Raw genomic sequence first — 9,087 nt, forward strand, 5'->3', positions numbered from 1 at the left:
CCCACCAAGAGCATAGTTAAAAGGAAACGGGAACACTGAGGACCCGTTTATCATCGATGGTCACAACCACCAGGCGATTAATAATGCAGAGCTTCCCTGGGAGTGGAACGGTCATGCTCGATACAAAATTCTGGCTTGGTGTATTTTTTCTCATTGATAACAAGCATAGGACAGTACCCAAGATCTATTATGGACATGGTTTGGGTATACACATTTAGTTGCTATGGATTGATTTATGGGTGGCAGGCACAGGCACAATAGGAAAGATGTTACTTACCCTGTAAGCATCTGTTCTTGGCATGTAGAACTGCAGATTCACATGCTTTGCATACTCCTGCCATCTGGTGTTGGGTCCGGATGTTTGCAAGTTGTTTTTCTTCGAAGAAGTATTTCCAGTCACGAGGTAAGGAGACTCCTCCTTTCGGTGATAGTGCGCATGGGGATCAACTCCATTGTTAGGTTGTTTTCCCGCAGAGGGTGAGAATGGAGTAAATAAGTGTAGTATAGAGATGCCCATGCGTTTGAATGTATAAAGTAAGAACTACAACAACTACAGGTACCCCAGGAGGCCGGTGGGCGCATGTGAATCTACAGCTCTACATGCCAAGAACAGATGCTTACTGGGTAAGTAACATAATCCGTTCGAGGCAAGTGTGCTGTACATACACATGCTTGCCATAGACTACGGGCCCGATGTAGGTCGGTCGGTAACAGCCGAAAATCGCCGATCGTTAAATAGGCGAATGGTATGTAGGGAGCATTATTTTACCGAATCGGTAAAATTACCGATTCGGTAATTTTACCGATTCGGTAAAATAAGTAATCGGCAAATTTACCGATTCGGAGTCACCCATATGTAGCTGGGACTCTTCAGAGTCCCAGGAGCCTTAACGAATCGGTATTTTACCATCAAATCCAATTTGATGGTAAAATACCGATTCCGGTGTGCATGCACACCTATGCCATGTGACAGGCAGAACTGCCCTTAGGGCAGGTATGCCTGCCACATGGCACCCGTGCCTGTTTTGGGGGTGCCAGAGGGTGTCAAAGTGACACCCCCTGCACCCTTGTATGAATCGGTATTTACCGATTCGGTAAATACCGAATCGGTAATGCCCATTCATTCCTATGGGCTTCAAAGCCCATAGGAATGAATGGGCATTACCGATTCGGTATTTACCGAATCGGTAAATACTGAATTCATCCGATTTAGTATTCCAGCACATCTGGAATACCTACGTCGGACCCATAGATTTACCGATTTTAAATTACCGAATCGGTAAAATTCGGTAACTTAAAATCGGTAAATCTTTCCTACCTACATCTAGCCCTATATGGATACGTTTCTTACCTGTAATCCTAGTTCCCTTCCAGGGGTATACTCATCAAAGTCATATGGACTGAATTATCTCCGCCCCTAAGCAGGAAACCGGAACATATAGCCTAATACATATACATATATATGTGTAAAATATATAAGAGTACAAAGTACTAAAAAATTATACACATATACATGTATAATAAATAATATGCAGCCCTAAACATAACCAATAGGCTAAGCAAGCCATAATTACATGTCTTTCTGTAGTATGAAAATAACTCATACAATATACAGTAAGAAAAAGAAATTAACATTAGTTACATTCTGCAAAAAAAACCTTTTATTTTAATCAAAGAAAATAAGTGATGAAAGGCTATTAGTCTATAAGGCTGCATAAACAAATAACATCCCTGTACAGAAAAGGGAACTGGCACCTCGCCTTTAAGGCCTCAGAGAATCTGAACACTTTGCCTTTAAGGCCTCTAGGAGAACCCAGCTCCCATCATGCCCCACAGGTGACAGTTAGGTCAGTTCTTTTTTCCGGCTCTTTCTGAGAGGAACCTGGAACTGGAGCTCGACTGATTTTGACTTTTTTCAATCAGAATTTGGTTATTTACAACTTTTTTCGCCATTTCTGATATTTGGTGGTATTTTTACATCTTTTCTGACTAATTGGTGCTATTTTTAGGTCAGATATACCACCTTTATTCTACAATTGTCCTTCCTGTGGGAAGAAAATGTCTAAAACCGACCCACATTCGGTTTGTGTGGTGTATTTGCCTTCTCACAACACAGAAAAATGTTATCACTGCCTTCAACTTTCAAGAAGGACTTTGAGGAGAGAGAGAAGATTCGACTTCTTGGTCTTATGGAGAGAGAGAGAAACATCATACAAAGGGCCCAGGAAGTCTTATTTCGTCTGGAAGGCCCTCCTCTCCCACAAAACGTCGAAGATCTGCTTCTCCTGATGGTAGGAGTAAGAAAGAAACGTCATGATGAATAGTCAACGTCGAGACCAGTCGAAAGTGTAAGATCATCGTCGAAGTCTAGATCGCCGTCGGCGCTATCGACGTCAAGGCAAGTAGAAAAAGAGAGATCGTCATCGAAGACATCACCTTTAAGAAGTAGACGTCGAGAGCAATATCGACGTCGAGACCAGTGACGTTGACGGCAGTAGAATTGATGTCAAAGGTGAACAGTGGATCGACGTCGAAGGTGAGGAGTGGATCGATGTCGCGACTGGAGAAGCGTAAGTATTTATAAAAACAACAAGTGGTCCTGAGCATACAAAGATAACGAGAAAAAATGGTAGATATAGATCACAATGGAATTCTATATAGTTTAGGATTCCTTGACCAGCCGGCCAGGGAATATTTATTGGTTCAATTGTTTAAGATCTCAAAGGTACAAGAATTAACCCAATAGTAAGGGTTAAATTGGGGCACAGTCCTGTGCCATATAGAGGAGAGCAAGACAAGAGGGTAAAGGTAAGTGAGAAAAGTTATCAGGCAAACAAAAGTGAGCTAGCAGGTCACTGGCATTAAATATACATTAGCAGTGTATCCTGGAGTCATTCATACAAACAGTGGTATCATATAAGTACATGTATGAACTACTCTGAGGTCGACGTTTCGATCCCTAGCTCGAGTATCACGGGATCATCATCAGGACAAGAAATTGATATTGCCTGAAAGTAATTATTTTTAACACCAGGTTGGTGACCCGGGATAGTTTAGGCTTCACTTGGGAGGGACCTGGATGCCGTGGAGAGCTCGTAATTCTGGGTAGGTGCACCGTAATTCAGATTGCAGTTTCATTTGAGATTCTGTGGGAGCGCCGGTATAAGTTAGATGGCATGGCCCAATCTTCTAGGTTGGTTTGGGTTGAATAATAACGAAGTCGCAATTCTTTGATGTGTTCAGTTTTAGGGGCGTCTGCACCTCCGCAATTATTTGCCTCGTTTGGTGGGGAATGACATTAATATAGCATAGGTCCGAGGCAGTTACTGAAGGTACTGTCTGCTGGATCTAACGGGAGCGCGACCCATTGGTAAACCAGATATCTTCCGGGCGGGTGCGCTGTCCTCACGCGTCTTACAATGGAGCCGGCCAGGTAAATGACTGGTCCGCGATGGGAGACAGCAGTTCTCCGTGGATGCCGGTCACTGAGGTGGCTCTCAATCGAAGGGTTTTTCATTTACCCTTACTTGGACGACTGGCTCCTGAAGAGCTCGTCTCCATCTCTGCTGCAGAATAATCTCTCAAGATGCCTTCAACTGCTGCACAAGACGGGACTTCAGGTCAATTTCAGAAAGTCCATACTAAACCCTACGCAACAGATTCATTATCTGGGTTCCCTCCTCGACACAAAAACAGTAAACGTGTGTCCTTCGGAGGAGAGCTGGTTATCAATCAGAGCAAAATGCCAGATTCTTCTTCATACAGAATTCCCGACAGTTGGTCAAGTGTCATCTCTGCTGGGGTCCATGGCTTCGTACATCTTTATAGTGCCAAACGCAAGATTGCACATGCGCCCACTGCAACAATGTCTAGAAGGTCAATTGATGCAGATATCAGGATGCTGGGAGGATCAGATAAGTCTTAATCAGGCAACCAAGGATTCCATCCGATGGTGGATGAAGAGATCACACTTAATGAAAGGAGTGCCGTTTCATCAGGATCCTCCAAGACAGACTCTGGTCACAGACGCCTCTCCAGGTTTGGGGGGCTCACATGGGCCCTGTGCAAGTACAAGGTCTTTGGTCTGACTCCGAGAAGGGTTACCACATCAATCTGCAAGAGCTTTACACCTGGCTCTCAAGTCCCTGTTTCCGTCGTTCAAGTCTCAATCTCTCCTGATTCAGACAGACAATACGACAACAATGTATTATTTAAACAAACAGGGAGGTACCCGGTCATGGGCTCTCTCCATGGAGGCCCAAGCCATTTGGAACTGGCTTCTGGCAAGGAACTTGTCAATAGTAGCTGTACATCTGCCGGGTCTCTCAATTCTCAGGTGGATTTTCTCAGCAGAGACTTCATCGAGGCCCACGATTGGGTTCTCAACGACGAGGTCGCAGACATCTTTCAGGCATGGGTAACTCCAGACATCGACCTGTTTGCAGACGCGGGAAACGCAAAATGCCCCGGCTTCGCATCCAGGTTTCCCCAGAAAGGATCTCAAGGGAATGCCCTTTTGATAGAATGGTGTCAGAACTTACTGTACGCTTTTCCACCGATCCCATTAATACCAGCAGTGATCAACAAGATGTACAGGGTCAACTCCAGGATGATTCTAATAGCCCCGGAGTGGCCTCACCAGTGGTGATTTCCGGACCTCCTTCAGCTATCGGAAATGCCACACAGGAGATTGCCATGTCGCCCGGATCTTCTGTCGAAGCAGGCAGGGAAAGTATTCCATACCAACTTGTCCTCCCTTCGGTTGGCAGCATGGCTCCTGAAGTCATCCAATATGGTCACTTACAATTGAATGCAGACTGTATGGATATTCTGAAAGAGGCGAAACGTCCACAAGGAAGTAATAAACTTTCAAGTGGAAGCAATTCTTCTTATGGTGTGTGGACAAGGTCAAGAGCAGGTGATTTTACCTTATTTGCGGCGTTTGGCGAAGTCTGGCCTTCAGTTTAATTCTATTAAAGTTCATCTGGCAGCTATCACCGCCTACAGAAAGTCACCTAATCAGACTTCTTTCTTTAGAATTCCGGTGGTGAGAGACTTTCCAATCAGAACTCCTTCTCCTTCATGGGAGCTTAACATTGTGTTGACTAAGTTGATGGTAGCTCCTTTCAAGCCTATTCATAAAGCTTCCTTACAACATTTAACTTGCGTTCCTGGTGGCCATTACCTCCGCTCGTAGGGTGAGCGAAATCCAGCCTCTTTGTTGTAAGGAACCTTTCATTGTGTTCCATGCTAACAGGGGGTTCTCAGAACATATCCTGGTTTTCTGCCTAAAGTAATATCGGACTTTCACATTAATCAAACTATAACTTTACTGACTTTCTTTCCCAATCCTGTGAATCCTCCAGAAATATCTCTTCATTCTTTAGATCTTAAGAGAGTCCTCAAGTTTTATTTGGACAGAACAAAGACATTGAGGAAGTCAGACTGTTTGTTTGTTAACTATGGTCCTATTAATACGGGGTCTGCAGCTTCCAAAAGATCCATTTCTAGATAGATTGTTGTGAAACATGATTGGTGAAACACCAGGAACAGCAAGTATAGACATGAAAAACAAGTCTGTGTTTTAAAAGCATTGGAAAAGGTATTCACAATGGTTAAAACATATCGACAAAATATTTCTTTAAAAAGGAATTAAGCATTTCATATTCAATAAAGATCTGAATTGCCGCCCTTTAAAAAGTAATTAGAAAAATAGATGCATTTTCGTAACTAAAATTACATATTATGCAATTATGTAATCTAAAAAATTCTAAAATAGAATTTTATCAAATGTTCACTAAAAATACATCCTTTTTTTGTGATTATAACCATGTAAAAATGATTTGAATAAAACCCAAGTGGGTGAATTAACATGATCATGTCTAAAAAAATGTTATGTACTGTATCCTGAAACGAATCAATGAAGAAATTTTCACAATTAGGGGGTTTAAAAATCCCCAAATTTCCACCAATACATGTTAAATAAACCTTGTGAATATAGAGAAAGTGCAAGTGTAAAAGGTACAAGTGTAACCTTTATTTGACATGAGAACCCCCATGATGATTAACAAGGGGTAAGGTTTCATTTTTTTCAATTTTCTACTTTTTAAATAAAACCTTTTTGTTTTCATAGTATCTATCTCAAAAATCAAGAACGGGTCAAGTGCAACAGGGCATCAGTTGGAATTTCAGAAAGTTGGGGCTGTTGCCTTGAAATAATGAGAGTGACTCACGGCCTGGATGATCTCCAAATCGGTCTACAAACATTGTGGAGAATGGGACGCAGATTTGGTACCAAAGGATAGAAAACAACTAGGGCACGGGGGGGAAATGCTAAAATACAAGGCCTTGGCTATGATTTACAAATGTGTATAAAAATCAATGCTGGTGTTAAGACCATTTGGGGCTCTGGTATCCAAATCCAGGATATATTTTGTTTTGAGTGCCCGCAGCTTTCCCTCTCTATTGCCTCCTCTCCTTAGAGGAGGAATCGAGTCAATGGCAAAATATTTCAGAAGATGACTTTGTTTGACATGGTGCTCTTTAAAGTGACGCGCCATCGAATACGAGTGGTCCTCTGTGTTGATGGTCCTGATGTGCTGGAGTATCCTTTTGTGCACCTGCAACTTGGAGCTACCCACGTATTGCAGGGCACACGGACACTCCAGCACATAAACTGCGTACTCCGTTTTGCACGTAAGTTGTTTGGAGATTAGTCGGGGAATGTCAGAGAAAGGAGTCAGGTATTGGGTTTTGTTCACTCCATGGTGGCAGGCTTTACAGGAGGAGCACTTTTTAAATCCCTTAATGGCTTTGAACCATGGGGTGACAGTCAAAACCTCGGGGCTAGATTTAACTAATGCTTCTCTCAGTGAGAAGGCCCTCTTGTATGAAATACTGGGTTTTGCTGGCATGAGGTGACCTATTGTTGGGTCATTATTAACAAGATTCCAGTTGTTAGTCACGATCTTGCGTAATGCCTGCGTCTGCTGATTGAATGTTAGTACCAATGTAAATGTAAATGTAAATGTAATTGTGCTTCGATTTATATAGCGCGCTTTAACCCAGGGGTCTCAAGGCGCTTGGTTAGAGAACCCGTCCTGGTATTCCCCTGTGAGATACCCCGGCCGGGTATCCACAAGGTGAAAGCCAGGCATCCCGCCGCGAGAGGCCGTAGTGGAGATTAAGCAAGCTATTGCCCAGAGTCGCAGAGTGTGACCCCGTGAGTCGAGTAGGCACCGGAGCGAGAATTATCGACACCGTGGAATTTTGAGCCCGAGACCCGCCGAGGCGGGGAATCGAACCCTGGTCCACGGCCGATCTCAGCTTCCGGGTCTGCCGCCTCTAACCACTGAGCCACGCTTCTCCTGACTGGTTGGTTAGATTCATCAGATTCTTTGGCTGTACCCTTACGTAATTGAAGAGCTACCTCCCTAGGCATGGCATTGACTTTTCTGATCGCGGAATCTAGGGTTGTTATTGAATATCCCCTTTGTAAAAAGCGTTTTTTACTCTCCTCCTGTGCTTGTTTGCATTGTTCCTCCGTACTGCATATACACTTGATACGCAGCATCTCCCCAAAGGGGATGCTGCGGATCAGATGCGCAGGGTGATGACTTTTCGCATGGAGGACAGAATTGCCAGCAGTTGGTTTGCGAAACAAAGTAGTTTGCAATTTGTTGTTGCTGACTAAAACCCGAACGTCTAAAAAACAGACGCTCTCCTGGCTCATATGGTGTGTGAACTCTAAATTGAACGACTTAATATTGAGCTACGTGATGAAATCGAGGGCCTACTGTTTGGTACCGCGCCAAATGAGAAAAAGATCATCAATATAGCGATACCAATGAATTATTTGTTCTGCCATAATCAGATGGTGTGTACCCATGAGGACCTGCTTCTCCCAGTAGCCCATGTGAAGACAGGCATAACTTGGGGAGAAGCAGGCCCCCATGGCCACACCCCTGATTCGTTGGAAACACAAACTGTTAAATTGAAAAAAGTTGTTATTAAGGTAGAAGGAGGTCATCATCATCATTAGCATCCTGTTATGTTCCACAAACTGAATAGACCTATTGTCCAGGAAAAATTGTGTAGCTCTTAATCCATCACAGTGTCTTATGCTGGTGTAAAGTGATGATACATCCAGGGTGATTAACCAATATCCTGATTGCCATTCTACACCTTCCAATTTTCTTAGGAAATCACTAGAATCTTGTACAAATGATGGTAACAAGGTAACAAAGTCCTGGAGAAAAAAAGTCAATATATTTGGCTACATTTTCCAACAAGCCATCTCTAGCAGAGGTGATCGGTCTACCCAGTGGTTTAAGGGAGTCCTTGTGAATTTTGGGGATCAGATAAAAGACCGGCATCACAGGAAAGTCTTTCTTTAGGAATTTTCTAGACTTAGAAGGCTAGCACTCTTCCAACCCACTAATAGATTACCCAACTCATTTTGGGCCTGTCTGATATCACCGAGTTCACACCTTTTGTAACATGATGTGTCGTGGAGTTATGAGTAAGCCTCCTCTAGATACAAAGTCCGTGGCCACAGGACGACATTGCAGCCTTTGTTGGCCTGGCGCACTATGATCGTGTTGTCCGCTTGGATCTTTCTCACCAAGTTGTTATATTGGTTGTTGTTGATGCTGTAAAAACGTTTTGATTTTAAGGTGGAAATATGCAATTTTTTGATCCCCGCAATAGTTAACTCATGGAAAATGTCATATATATATATATATATATATATATATATATATATATATATATATATATATATATATATATATATATATATATATATATGACGTGACCAAGAACGTTAGTTCGAAACGCGTAGGAGTTTTTGCAAAGAGACCTAAAATAAACTATCGTGTTCAAGAGGAGTGCCGCGTCCTTGCCTTTTGTTTACCAAATTACCTGCGAGACACGTTCCCGGTCTCCAAACGCGTGCACCAACCAATGGAGTTCCCTCTGCTACGGGGACATTTGTGAGGAATATATATATATACACATACATATACACATATATATGCATATACACATATATATGCATATACACATATATATACATATATACCTACA

General features: G+C 42.8%; 1 protein-coding gene across 11 annotated transcripts in view; it reads right to left on the bottom strand.

Annotated features, from left to right (window-relative positions):
• DAZAP1 (DAZ associated protein 1) overlaps nt 1-9,087 on the bottom strand; it is a 700,578-nt gene that overhangs the window by 156,643 nt on the left and 534,848 nt on the right. The window lies entirely within an intron of this gene.

This window comes from Lissotriton vulgaris, chromosome 12, assembly GCF_964263255.1.
Source record: "Lissotriton vulgaris chromosome 12, aLisVul1.2, whole genome shotgun sequence".
In the NCBI taxonomy this organism is placed as follows: Eukaryota; Metazoa; Chordata; class Amphibia; order Caudata; family Salamandridae; genus Lissotriton; species Lissotriton vulgaris.